Genomic DNA, 14,663 nt, shown 5'->3' with positions numbered 1-14,663 from the left:
TTTTCATACTTTGATGGAAATATGAGTTTATAAGGTTTCTTGTTGGTAAACCGATATAAGAAGTGAGAGAAAAAAATAGGCTATTGAATCTTCTCCACTTTCACAACAATTGGAGAAAACACACAATAATTTGTATACATCACCAAAATATAAAAAGAATCAAATGGCTCACTAGACTTCCGTCTGATCATGAGCCTAAGAAAATCACCATCATCTTCACTTCAGGGATTAGGTTTATTAATTAATCTGTTCCGGTACCCATCTCTTTCTTGGCCTCCCTACATCTCTTTTTCCAGTAGGTCTATAGTTTTGGACTTCAAGTGGCATTCTATTCAAATGACTGCACCAGTTGCGTCTATTTTGAATAATTCTTTCATGTAGAGGAGCAACCAATAAAACCTGTCTTATATCAGTATTCCTGATTCTATCAACTCTAGTGCAGCCAAATACACTCCTTAGAAACCTCATTTCTGCAGCTTGAATTCGACTGTCCATTCTACGAATTCTCACTTCCATATAGGAGAGTCGGAACTGCGCGCAATGGTATTATAGAACTTTATTCTGGAAAATACAACCAATAAAATTACAAAAAAGGTGAAAAACAACTAAACAATTGAAGAAAGAAGAACAACGGGTTTGAAAAACTAAAGAAACTACAGTAATAATAAAATTATAGATAGAAGAACAACGGGTTTGAAAAACTAAAGAAACTAATGATAAAATTATAGATGTAATATTAGGGGATATCAGAAATGAGAGACTAAAATTGTTGAAATAAAATTGAATGTATCAGGTTTGGATTAATATTGATAGTTTCTATTCATTTCTCACTGCAATCATTAATTATTTTATATTTTCATTAATTTTCATTACATACAGAAATCCATGAAGAGCCTTTTTTAAACAATAAACTGAAACAACAATTTAACTTGTGATGACTAATTTATTAATTTATTTATTTTTTCATTAATTTTCATTACATACAGAAATCCATGAAGAGCCTTTTTTAAACAAGAAACTGAAACAACAATTTAACTTGTTATGACTAATTTATTTATTTATGATGACTAATTTAATAAGAAATATTAATTATTAATATAAGTTAGACATAGTGAAAATAGTCATCACAAAAAGACAATTAGACACTGGACTTTTTAAAAGCTGACATTGTATATTGTATTTTATTTATAATGAATGTTGTATGTGACCTGGCTTATGTACTGATGTACTTTGGCTTGAATAAAATCATTGAATCTTTGAATCATTGAGCTTATATACATTATGTAATATAGTAGAGAGAATAAAAGGAAGCAAAAAGCATTTACACAGTTGAAACAGTCAAACTAATTTAATTCTTATAAAGAAAAATGTAAAAAGAATCATACAGTTAAAGTGGAAATGTAATTTTATAATAAATTACATGATATCTGAGGACTGAATCTAGTACTCATGTGAAAAAGATTTATTTTAATTATTACATTGTCAAGTTTTAATAAGGTATAATTTTTATTTTAATAGTATAAGGTGAAATTAAATGTTACACGCTCTAGAAGTATTTTAATTTCAATTCAATTCTACTCTACTGTAGCGTTAATCTGTTGGGTTAAAGCGTTCTGCACACTGGGACAATTGTAGCGTCCACTAGTGCCCGCTATTAGTGGCCAACGCTAAGATACGGTGACATCTCATCCTCACTGGGACAATGAACGGATTCTCAGTAGCCGTCACTAGTGTCTAGATCTAGTAGACGCCAGTATAGTCCCTGTGTGCAGAAGGCTCAAGCATTCTAATATTCCTGTCCAAGTCAACCAATAGTTAGGTACGGTAACAGTAATAACGTCAACCAATAAGCCCTAAATTTATTTATTTATGTAGGCTACTTACACCACAACCTCGGCTTTTACCATTTATTTTTGCTCCATTAAACAATGAAATAATAAATAAATGTTTATTTCCCAAAAAACTAAAACTACAACATCAATTACACAAAAATTAGATAAATTACAATATTACATACAATAGTTGGTTACAAAGAATCTTATAATGTGTCCTCTACTTGTTTAGTTTTTTTGTGTGGAGATTGACCTACTCCACTAGGGCGTACCATGTTCTAGAGTAGGTTCTTATGTTCTTATGTTCTTGTAGGTACCATGTTCTTAAATAGTGAGTGAGAATCGTTATTTTTCTGTGCATAATGTCCACATGAGGTCTAGGCTTGTGCGAGAGTAGAGAGGCGGATGATCATGAAAGATGAGTGGAGCTACAATTTCCCTGGTGGATTTTGAACCATAGAATTATTTAATCTATTCAAATAAATAAAAACTAGTTTTGTTATAAGCTACACAATAAAATAAGGTGCCAATGAGCGTTAGTAGATCTATTACTAGTAGTTCTGTGAACAGTAGACCTCGCGCTCAGTGAGTTACATTGACCTGTTGTTATGTTTTCTCAAAAATTAATAAATAATTTATCAATTAAAAAATGTCTAGAAAAAATCCTAAATAAACATAGAGCTTTCTGTCCTATATCGTACAGTGACGTGTCGTCCCGGAATGTGAGTGTGAGCGCTGTTATCAGGTCTGGCTGCAACTGTCTACAACGTTGATGGAAAGATACAATTTTCAAGATGTTCGATGTTTTTGAACGGGTAGTATTATAGTCAACTTGTCTACTAACGTTAATGGGAAGATACATTTTCAAGATGTTCGATGTTTTTGAACGGGTAGAATTATAGTCCACTAGACAGCTGATTTATGATGAATAATTCTATAGTCTGATTTTTACGGTAATATTGGCGTATGAAGGAGAATCCTTTTTCCTTTTATATTATCCTTGAAATGCAAAATTTCCAAAAACCTTGTATATACGTCGACGCGCAATTTAAAAAGGAACATACCTGTAAAATTTCATGAAAATCTATTACCGCGTTTAGCCGTAAATGCGCAACATAAAAACATATAAACATTTAAGCATTTAAAACATTTACATTTAAACATTTAACATTTAAACATTTAAACATTTAAACTTTAAACATTAAACATTTAAACATTTAAACATTTAAACATTTAAACATTTAAACATTTAAACATTTAAACATTTAAACATTTAAACATTTAAACATTTAAACATTTAAACATTTAAACATTTAAACATTTAAACATTTAAACATTTAAACATTTAAACATTTAACATTAAACATTTAAACATTTAAACATTTAAACATTTAAACATTTAAACATTTAACATTTAACATTTAAACATTTAAACTTTAAACATTTAAACATTTAAACATTTAACATTTAAACATTTAAACATTTAAACATTTAAACATTTAAACATTTAAACATTTAAACATTTAACATTTAAACATTTAAACATTTAAACATTTAACATTTAAACATTTAAACATTTAAACATTTAAACATTTAAACATTTAAACATTTAAACATTTAAACATTTAAACATTTAAACATTTAAACATTTAAACATTTAAACATTTAAACATTTAAACATTTAAACTTTAAACATTTAACATTTAAACATTTAAACATTTAAACATTTAAACATTTAAACATTTAAACATTTAAACATTTAAACATTTAAACATTTAAACATTTAAACATTTAAACATTTAAACATTTAAACATTTAAACATTTAAACTTAAACATTTAACATTTAAACATTTAAACATTTAAACATTTAAACATTTAAACATTTAAACATTTAACATTTAAACATTTAAACATTTAAACATTTAAACATTTAAACATTTAAACATTTAAACATTTAACTTGTGATGACTAATTTATTTATTTATGATGACTAATTTAATAAGAAATCAATTATTAATATAAGTTAGACATAGTGAAAATAGTCATCACAAAATACAATAAGACACTGGACTTTTTAAAAGCTGACATTGTATTCTGACATTGTATATTGTATTTTATTAATAATGAATGTTGTATGTGACCAGGCTTATGTACTGATGTACTTTGGCTTAAATTAAATCATTGAATCTTTGAATCATTGAACTTATATACATTATGTAATATAGTAGAGAAAATAAAAGAAAGCAAAAAGCATTTCAAGAGTCACAACCTTAATATGCACATCAAACTCCTCCACTGCTACATTTTCTCAATACTCTTCTATGGGATGGAGTCATGGACATTGACCAAGTCAACTGAAAAAAGACTCGAGGCTTTTGAGATGTGGCTGTATAGAAGAGTGTTGAGAATTTCATGGATGGACAGAGTGACCAACAAAGCTGTATTGGAGCGAATGGATAAGGATTTGGAAGTGATGAACATCATCAAGAGCAGGAAGCTTGCATATTTTGACCATATAATGCGTAATGAAGGAAAATACGGCCTGCTGAAATCCGTTCTACAAGGAAAGATATATGGCAGAAGAGGACCAGGAAGAAGGAGAATATCATGGCTGAAAAACCTGCGTACCTGGTTCTCCAAAACTACAACAGAACTTTTCAGGATGGCTGTAAATAAGATATCCATAGTCAGGCTGATCGCCAATATTCGGAACGAATAGGCACTAGCAGAAGAAGAAGAAGAAAAAGCATTTACACAGTTGAAATAGTCAAACTAATTACATTCTTATAAAGAAAAATATAAAAAGAATCATACAGTGAAAGTGTAAATGTAATTTTATAATAAATTACATGATATCTTGTGACTGAATTCAGTTCTTATGTGAAAAAGATTTATTTTAATTACACTGTCAAGTTTTAATAAGGTATAATTTTTATTTCAATAGTATAAGGTGAAATTAAATTAAAAATGTAACACGCTCCAGAAGTATTTTAATTTCAATTCAATTCTACTCTACTGTAGCGTTAATCTGTTGGGTTAAAGCGTTCTGCACACTGGGACAATTGTAGCGTCCACTAGTGGCCGCTATTAGTGGCCAACGCTATGACACGTTGACACCTCATCCTCACTGGGACAATGAACGGATTCTCAGTAGCTGTCACTTGTGTCTAGATCCAGTAGACGCCAGTATAGTCCCTGTGTGCAGAAGGCTCAAGCATTCTAATATTCCTGTCCAAGTCAACCAATAGTTAGGTACGGTAACAGTAATAACGTCAACCAATAAGCCCTAAATTTATTTATTTATGTAGGCTACTTACACCACAACCTCGGCTTTTACCATTTATTTTTGCTCCATTAAACAATAAAATAATAAATAAATGTTTATTTCCCAAAAAACTAAAACTACAACATCAATTACACAAAAATTAGATAAATTACAATATTACATACAATAGTTGGTTACAAAGAATCTTATAATGTGTCCTCTACTTGTTTAGTTTTTTTGTGTGGAGATTGACCTACTCCACTAGGGCGTACCATGTTCTAGAGTAGGTTATAGTAAGTGGGAATCGTTATTTTTCTGAGGGTAATGCCCACATGAGCTCTAGGCTTGGGCGTGGGTAGTGAGGCGGATGATCATGAAAGATGAGTGGAGCTACAGTTTTCTGGTGGATTTCGAACCATAGAATTATTTAATCTATTCAAATAAATAAATACTAGTTTTGTTATAAGCTACACAATAAAATAAGGTGCCAATGAGCGTTAGTAGATCTATTACTAGTAGTTTTGTGAACAGTAGACCTCGCGCTCAGTGAGTTACATTGACCTGTTGTTATGTTTTCTCAAAAAATTAATAAATAATTTATCAATTTAAAATGTCTAGAAAAAATCCTAAATAAACATAGAGCTTTCTGTCCTATATCGTACCGTGACGTGTCGTCCCGGAATGTGAGTGAGCGCTGTTATCAGGTCTGGCTGCAACTGTCTACAACGTTGATGGAAAGATACAATTTTCGAGATGTTCGATGTTTTTGAACGGGTAGTATTATAGTCCACTAGACAGCTGATTTATGATTAATAATTCTATAGTCTGATTTTTACGGTAATATTGGCGTATGAAGGAGGCTCCTTTTTCCTTTTATATTATCCTTGAAATGCAAAATTTCCAAAAACCTTGTATATACGTCGATGCGCAATTTAAAAAGGAACATACCTGTAAAATTTCATGAAAATCTTATACCGCGTTTCGCCGTAAATGCGCAACATAAAAACATATAAACATTTAAACATTAAACATTTAAACATTTAAACATTTAAACATTTAAACATTTAAACATTTAAACATTTAAACATTTAAACATTTAAACATTTAAACATTTAAACATTTAAACATTTAAACATTTAACATTTAAACATTTAAACATTTAAACATTTAAACATTTAAACATTTAAACATTTAAACATTTAAACATTTAAACATTTAAACATTTAAACATTAAACATTTAAACATTTAAACATTTAACATTTAAACATTTAAACATTTAAACATTTAAACATTTAAACATTAAACATTAAACATTAAACATTTAACATTTAAACATTTAAACATTTAAACATTTAAACATTTAAACATTTAAACATTTAAATATTCAAACATTTAAACATTTAAACATTTAAACATTTAAACATTAAACATTTAAAATTTAAACATTTAAACATTTAAACATTTAAACATTTAAACATTTAAACATTTAAACATTAAACATTTAAACATTTAAACATTTAAACATTTAAACATTTAACATTTAAACATTTAAACATTTAAACATTTAAACATTTAAACATTTAAACATTTAAACATTTAAACATTTAAACATTTAAACATTTAAACATTTAAACATTTAAAATTTAAACATTTAAACATTTAAACATTTAAACATTAAACATTTAAACATTTAAACATTTAAACATTTAAACATTTAAACATTTAACATTTAACATTTAAACATTTAAACATTAAGAGAAATGCCAAACCGTCGACTTGAATCTTAAACCTCACTTCGCTCGGTCAATGCTCTGCATTGATCGTATGAAGGTGCGTATAGACTGTATTTCTACAGAAACAGTAGGGCTGGGCCTACACCGGTTATTGAAGACAAGACAAAACATCATCAGACACGTTTAGTCACAATACTTCACATTGTTGCTTATGACGCAACTCAAACTGATTCGACATTGCAATTAGACATGTCTCCATAAGCCACTATGTGAATGAAGTAATGTGACTAAACGTGACTAGTCTTGTCTTAACTAACCGGTGTACGCCCAGTCTTCGATATAATAAGCATTTTAATTCTTTATTCATTAATACAATGAGTACATTATCAAAATGATATATGGATCGAGAGGAAAAATAAGGTTACCTTGTGCTATTCCTCACCCAAATTTAGATAACACATAGTCCGAAATAGGTTAAGTCTTGTAGTTCTTCAATTCACAAAATTTCAGTTCTCAAGTATTTTTACAAAGTAGATTTTCAAATTGAGATTCTTCAAAACTAAACATAGAAGAAATATTTCACATTATTATAACTATATTTCACATTTTTATTATTATATTAGGAAAAAATTGCTCATTAGTCTTTTTAGACTAGATTGCAATGGGATTTGAAAGAAAAAACATTATTATAACAATTTTTATTATAATACGTTATAAAACAAGCATAGCATCAGCTGATGAAGAGCGAAACGCGCGTGCTCGTGGGGCATAAGTCTGTACGCACCTTAACATTGAAGGTGCATATGCCGAATTACGGTACGATTGAATTAGGAAATCAAGTCAAGTCAAGTCAAGTCAAAATACTTTATTGCAGCAGCTAATTGAGAACATCAATTGCATTACAAATGTCAATGGTAGATTGAATCATAATCCCTGATCAAATTGTTACAATTATTAAACCATTATAGAGTACTCAGGAGCACTTCATTCCAATGACACTTCATCAAGGGTCTTCTCTCATAAATAATCGAATTATTCAATTACATGGATGTTGATTATGATATAATTCGTAGCTTTGGTCACTATGTCCTTCGAACTGACTTTACATTGGCGATTATGCAATCGCTCGTGATGATTGAAATACCAATGGGAAACAGCCTTACAAATAATATGGTTAGGTCCTCTGTCAGCATTCCTCATAATAACATTAATATGCTTCCCATTCATACAATGCTGACAGTTTGAAGTGAAATACGAACGGAAAACGACGCCACTATATTAAGATCCTCTGTCATCATTTCTCGCAAAATAACATTCAGTCTTTCAATTCAAACCATGCTGACTTTTTAAAGTGAATTTCACAGTGTGTTTTCAAAAGCTTGTTGTAGCGATAATCATAGTCGGAAAATGAACAGTTTCCTTTTGGCAGACAATTGTGTTGATTTGCTGGCATCAGTTGGAAGTTGGCCACACAGGACAATCATCACGGCGTGAAAGTGGGTCAATTTGTACCTACAGAACAATACTGTGAATTTGAGAGTGAACAGTCAATAGAGAATTATTGAACATTGCGGGTCAGTTGTTTTGGGGAATCAAAGTCAAAACTATTATGAACTTGTGATGGTTTAATAGTGCACTTGAATCATGTGAGCACACACTCAAGTGGTGAACAAATAATTATTATTAAACAGAAATCCAAATTAAATGCTGCAAGTCGCCCCGAAGACTTCTGCAACTGCAATATTGACAACAGGGTAAACGAAGTTCTGTTTTCAATATTATTGTACGTAGTTGCAGAAGTCTTCGGGGTGATTTGCAGCATTCAATTTGGATTTTCGTTTAATAATAAATATAAATTCATCAGCATTTGAATAAATGCAATATCTTAGTAGTTTCATAGCAATCTGTAGAGTGGTGAACGAATTCCTAATTTGGAGGATGCACGATCACAAAGGATGTAGTGTAGTATTGCTAGAATTTCTCGAAAATCTTTAGATTGTTATAATCATGGTTCAAAGTTATGCCTTAGGAATGATATCACTAAATAGGATTACTAATTTTCTACTCCAAGACTTCTCTGATCTTTCAAATTTGTTCTCCTTTATTGAAGTGGAACCTTAAGTTTATTGGCACTTAAAAATATAGTAAATTTGATCGCGACTTCCCTAATAAAATTATATGTGAGAGTAGCTCTGATATTATGACTCACAGTCCGTATGTAGAGTAGAAATTATTCGATATATTATGCAAGTTGTTACAGATGATATTAATAATTTATTATCATATGATTTCAATACATTAGTTACCAGAACGTTAACAACAGTCCAGTTAACTAAAGAAATAAAGATGGTTGGTTGATATGAAGAGTATTATTTATTCAACATCTAACATGGCGCAGTCGAAAATAAGATAAAACAAGAAAGTTATAATAAAATAATTGAACTATTAAGTGTTCAAGTGAGAAGTGATAGCTCAATATTGAAAATGGAATTCAACAAACCAGGTATGCTAGTTATACATGGGGATATCGCAAATAATTTTGCCAACTTCAAAGAAGAAGTAACAATTATTTATTTGACTGCTACCGAGACTGTAAAGAAATCTCGAGAAATACAAGTAGCTAGATTGAAAAACTTACTGGGACCTGATGGACTTAAATTGTACAACACATTATCAGGGGAGAAAGACATTGAAACGGTTACCTCAATTCTTGAAGTTTTGGAGAAATATTGTAAGCCTAAACAAAACATGACAATGGACATCTACAAATTGCTAACCAGTTATTTCGATATGCTGTTAATGAAGAATATATGTGTTTGTAAAACCTGCATCCTGGATTAAAATCTATCCAAATAAAAACGTAATTCTTGTATTTTTCTTCTTCCTACCACATCAGGAAATTGCTGTAAGCTGATCAATTTCGGTTCTCCTCTCTAATCATTTCTGCTATTTTAATTTTTGGCTACTCTTGTGGCTACTCAGGAAAGGATTTGGGTCAATCCACATGAGACGTTTTTCAGACAAGTCGGTAGGGCAGGAAGCTCTCCGATTGGCTGATAGGGTTGAAGTACGGGAATCAGCTGATAATCACCCAATCGGAGAGCTTCCTGTCCTGCCTCAAAAATGCATTGCAAGTGGCTTGGCCCTAAGATTGCCACAAATTGAGAGGTTCCACTACTCAACATCGTGAGAATAAATAATTAATATTCTAGTACCTTCTACCTAAAATGAATAAAATAAATAAAATAATAAAATAAATAAAATAAATAAAATAAATAAAATAAATAAAATAAATAAATAAATAAAATAAATAAAATAAATAAAATAAATAAATAAATAAATAAATAAAATAAATAAAATAAATAAAATAATAAAATAAATAAAATAATAAAATAAATAAATAAATAAAATAAATAAAATAAATAAAATAAATAAATAAATAAAGTGAATAAAAGAAATAGAATAAATAAAATAAATAAAGTGAATAAAATAAATAAAAGAAATAGAATAAATCAAATAAATAAACAACATTTTCACCCCTCAGCTTAAATTTTATACTCAATTTGAACATGTCTTTTTCTTGTTAAAGAGAAATAGTACAAGGAGTAGCCTATCCTTAGTTTTTCTCTCCCAATCAGTGCTACTTTGGAAAAATTATAAATAAATAAATAAAAATAAAGCTGAGAAATTCAGAAATATGTCAATTATTATCAGCTTATTGTCATCAGTCAAGCATTTTAATAATAATCACAGTTATAAATTTATTACGAGTATTTAAACAAATGATGTAATTATCAGTTTAATGTCTTCATTCAATAAACGAGTAAATAAATAAAATAAATAAAAATAAATTGCCCCATTAAAAATTATTGGAATTATATTTCCACTGTACCGGTCTCGTTCACCGATACTGATATGTAGAAATCCAGTTGTTCAACCGTCATCATTCTCAATGCAAAACAATTCTGCTTTCCATTGAACCAGTACTGCCAATATAAAGTGAAGCTGATTGTATCTGATAAGCGTGCACGACGTTTGGCGAAGAGGGGATAGCAGTAACTAACTAAACAGCTAGGCCAGGAGCGTGGAGTGGTGACTCTTCCTCAGAGTTCAGACGCCGGTGATACTGTAGGTTGTTCGTTCCAACGTTAGTAGAATCTTGAGCTCCTAGTTCGCAGTTCACATTCGTTTCATTCTCAGACACAAACGCGGCTTACTCTCAGTTCGCGTGTGTATTGTTTATAAAATACTCTTTGCAACTTATATTCTTTGTTCTACAATACTATTTGCACTCAGTTCGCGTATGTATTGTTTATAAAACAATATTCTTTGCAACTTATATTCTTTGTTCTACAATATTATTTGCACTCAGTTCGCGTATGTATTGTTTATAAAACAATATTCTTTGCAACTTATATTCTTTGTTCTACAATATTATTTGCACTCAGTTCGCGTATGTATTGTTTATAAAACAATATTCTTTGCAACTTATATTCTTCATTCTACAATATTCTTTACACTCAGTTCACGTCTGTATTGTTTATAAAACAATATTCTTTGCAACTTATATTCTTCATTCTACAAGTTTCTTAGCATTCAGTTCGCGTCTGTATTGTTTATAAAACAATATTCTTTGCAACTTATATTCTTCATTCTACAATATTCTTTACACTCAGTTCGCGTATGTATTGTTTATAAAACAATATTCTTTGCAACTTATATTCTCCATTCTACAAAATTCTTTGCACTCAGTTCGCGTCTGTATTGTTTATAAAACAATATTCTTCGCAACTTTCTCGGTGTGTGTGTGCGCTCCGGTACAGTTTTCAACAACTGCTATTCAGCTGTGTGTGTGTGTTTAGTTAGTACATGGTTTGTCATAGCTGGATCTGCAATATATGTGTACAATCAACATTGCTGGTTCTTGGTCAGTTGAAGAACTTCGGCAGCGTCTCTCTGCACAGGTGAGCGAAGCAGTCTTGGAGCACTCAGCTGTTATCCAGGTCAAAAGTCCAAACTCATGTCCCCCACGCTTGGCTAGTGCAAAGCGCGAAGCCCGCGTCTAGCGCTAAGCGCTGTGTAATGATGTCAAGATCTAGCTAGAATTCACAACAATAATATTACAGTTATGAATTGAGGATTTTAACAGATTATTGGCTGTTTTGCGTCTTTGATCAAGCATTTAAGTTATAACAATAGAAATAACTAGTAGTTCTGTGAACAGTAGACCTCACGCAGTATTCTCATCCACAAGTACCTGATTGAAAATATGGAAATACAGCAATAGACTGGCTTCTCCACACATCTGTATAATCATTTGTCAGCTGATTTATGATGAATAATTCTATAGTCTGATTTTTACGGTAATATTGGCGTATGAATGAGGCTCCTTTTTCCTTTTATATTATCCTTGAAATGCAAAATTCCCAAAAACCTTGTATATACGTCGACGCGCAATTAGAAAAGGAAACATACCTGTCAAATTTCATGAAAATCTATTACCGCGTTTCGCCGTAAATGCGCAACATAAAAACATATAAACATTTAAACATTCAAACATTTAAACATTAAGAGAAATGCCAAACCGTCGACTTGAATCTTAGACCTCACTTCGCTCGGTCAATGAATTAATTAAGCACGAGTATTTATACAATAAGCTAATAATTATCAGCTTATTGTCTTCAATCAAGCATATTTATAATAATCACAGTTTTAAATTTATTAAGAGTATTTATACAGATGATTTAATTATCAGTTTAGTGTCATCAATCAAGCATTTATAACAGTCATCAATTTTGAGTTTTCTGATCAGAATGAAAGTTGCTGGAATAGACCAAGACATCAAAACCATAAAGCATAAACAATAATCATTGACCGAGCGAAGTGAAGTCCAAGATTCAAGTCGACGGTTTGGCATTTCTCTTAATGTTTAAATGTTTAAATTTTTGAATGCTGGAATGTTTAAATGTTTATATGTTTTTATGTTGCGCATTTACGGCGAAACGCGGTAATAGATTTTCATGAAATTTGACAGGTATGTTCCTTTTTAAATTGCGCGTCGACGTATATAAAAGGTTTTTGGAAATTTTGCATTTCAAGGATAATATAAAAGGAAAAAGGAGCCTCCTTCATACGCCAATAGTACCGTAAAAATCAGACTATAGAATTATTCATCATAAATCAGCTGTCTAGTGGACTATAATACTACCCGTTCAAAAACATCGAACATCTTGAAAATGTATCTTCCCATTAACGTTAGTAGACAGTTGACTATAATACTACCCGTTCAAAAACATCGAATATCTTGAAAATTGTATCATTCCATCAACGTTGTAGACGTTGCAGCCAGACCTGATAACAGCGCTCACTCACATTCCGGGACGACACGTCACGGTACGATATAGGACAGAAAGCTATATGTTTATTTAGGATTTTTTCTAGACATTTTTAATTGATAAATGATTTATTAATTTTTGAGAAAACATAACAACAGGTCAATGTAACTCACTGAACGCGAGGTCTACTGTTCACAGAACTACTAGTATATCATATACATCGTTGTAGGCCTATAATAATCATATACATATCAATACAATAATCATATACATGATTGATAGGCGCATATCACAAATCATTTTCATCAGTTTGCAATGATTGCCATCTATATTTATTATTTATAAAAACGTTGATTGCTGAGATAAGCGCGTGTGTGATGTGAGGTTTATTATGACAAGTTTTGTACTTGTATTATTCAAAGGGAAAAATATTTGACCGAGCGAAGTGAGGTCTAAGATTCAAGTCGACGGTTTGGCATTTCTCTTAATGTTTAAATGTTTAAATGTTTTAATGTTTGAATGTTTAAATGTTTGAATGTTTAAATGTTTGAATGTTTAAATGTTTGAATGTTTAAATTTTTAAATGTTTATATGTTGCGCATTTACGGCGAAACGCGGTAATAGATTCTCATGAAATTTGACAGGTATGTTCCTTTTTTAATTGCGCGTCGACGTATATACAAGGTTTTTGGAAATTTTGCATTTCAAGGATAATAGGCCTATAAAAGGGAAAAGGAGCCTCCTTCATACGCCAATATTAGAGTGAAAAACAGACTATAGAATTATTCATCATAAATCAGCTGACAAGTGATTACACAGATGTGTGGAGAAGCCAGTCTATTGCTGTATTTCCATATATAAGGTCTATAATTTCAATCAGGTACTTGTGGATTAGAATACTGCGTGAGGTCTACTGTTCGCAGAACTACTAGTTAGCATTGTTATTTACTTGATGCTTAGAATAATAAATTATGTTTGATTTGACTGTTTTCGTTAATTAACTTTTCAGTTTATATAGAAATCATGTTCGACTTCACTTACTATAAACGTTTTTAAATTATTGACTCATGGCACAAAGAGGAAAGAGCTGAAAAGAGAATGAAACCCTAAACAGTATAAAGGAGAAAAATGTTTGAAAATCTCCCAATATTTGCCCATCTACTCTTCTCCACTTGTCAATATCGTATCAGAGATCAAATATGAATTTCTCTATAATCGTATACAAACAAAATCTTCAATAATGCTGTCTGTAGTTATGGGAAGTGGAGATCATAATGTAAGCTATCTGAATTTTTTGAACTCTTGACCTTTGGAAGATTTGCTTTTTAGCTGATAAAGCTCGCATTTATATAACTTTTGTATTGACTGTGCAATAGAATATAGAATTTCTATTTACTGAATAGATAAGGAAGATGAATGATAGCAATCTCGAAGCGCATGGGATCGTCAGTCACTGGAATGAATTGTTAGAATGTGTATTATGATGTGTATTCATG

General features: G+C 30.5%; 1 protein-coding gene across 1 annotated transcript in view; it reads left to right on the top strand.

Annotated features, from left to right (window-relative positions):
* The first annotated feature begins 10,908 nt into the window (after positions 1-10,908).
* The window catches only part of LOC111055039 (solute carrier organic anion transporter family member 74D), a 53,744-nt gene continuing 49,989 nt past the window's right edge, over positions 10,909-14,663 (top strand). The window contains exon 1 of the mRNA XM_039419634.1: positions 10,909-11,796. The gene's annotated coding sequence lies outside the window, so the exon portion shown is untranslated. The remainder of the gene's footprint in view (positions 11,797-14,663) is intronic.

This window comes from Nilaparvata lugens, chromosome 1 (assembly GCF_014356525.2).
Source record: "Nilaparvata lugens isolate BPH chromosome 1, ASM1435652v1, whole genome shotgun sequence".
NCBI lineage: Eukaryota > Metazoa > Arthropoda > Insecta > Hemiptera > Delphacidae > Nilaparvata > Nilaparvata lugens.
Note: the sequence above shows the minus strand (reverse complement) of the source record. Positions and strands in the feature narration are given on the sequence as shown.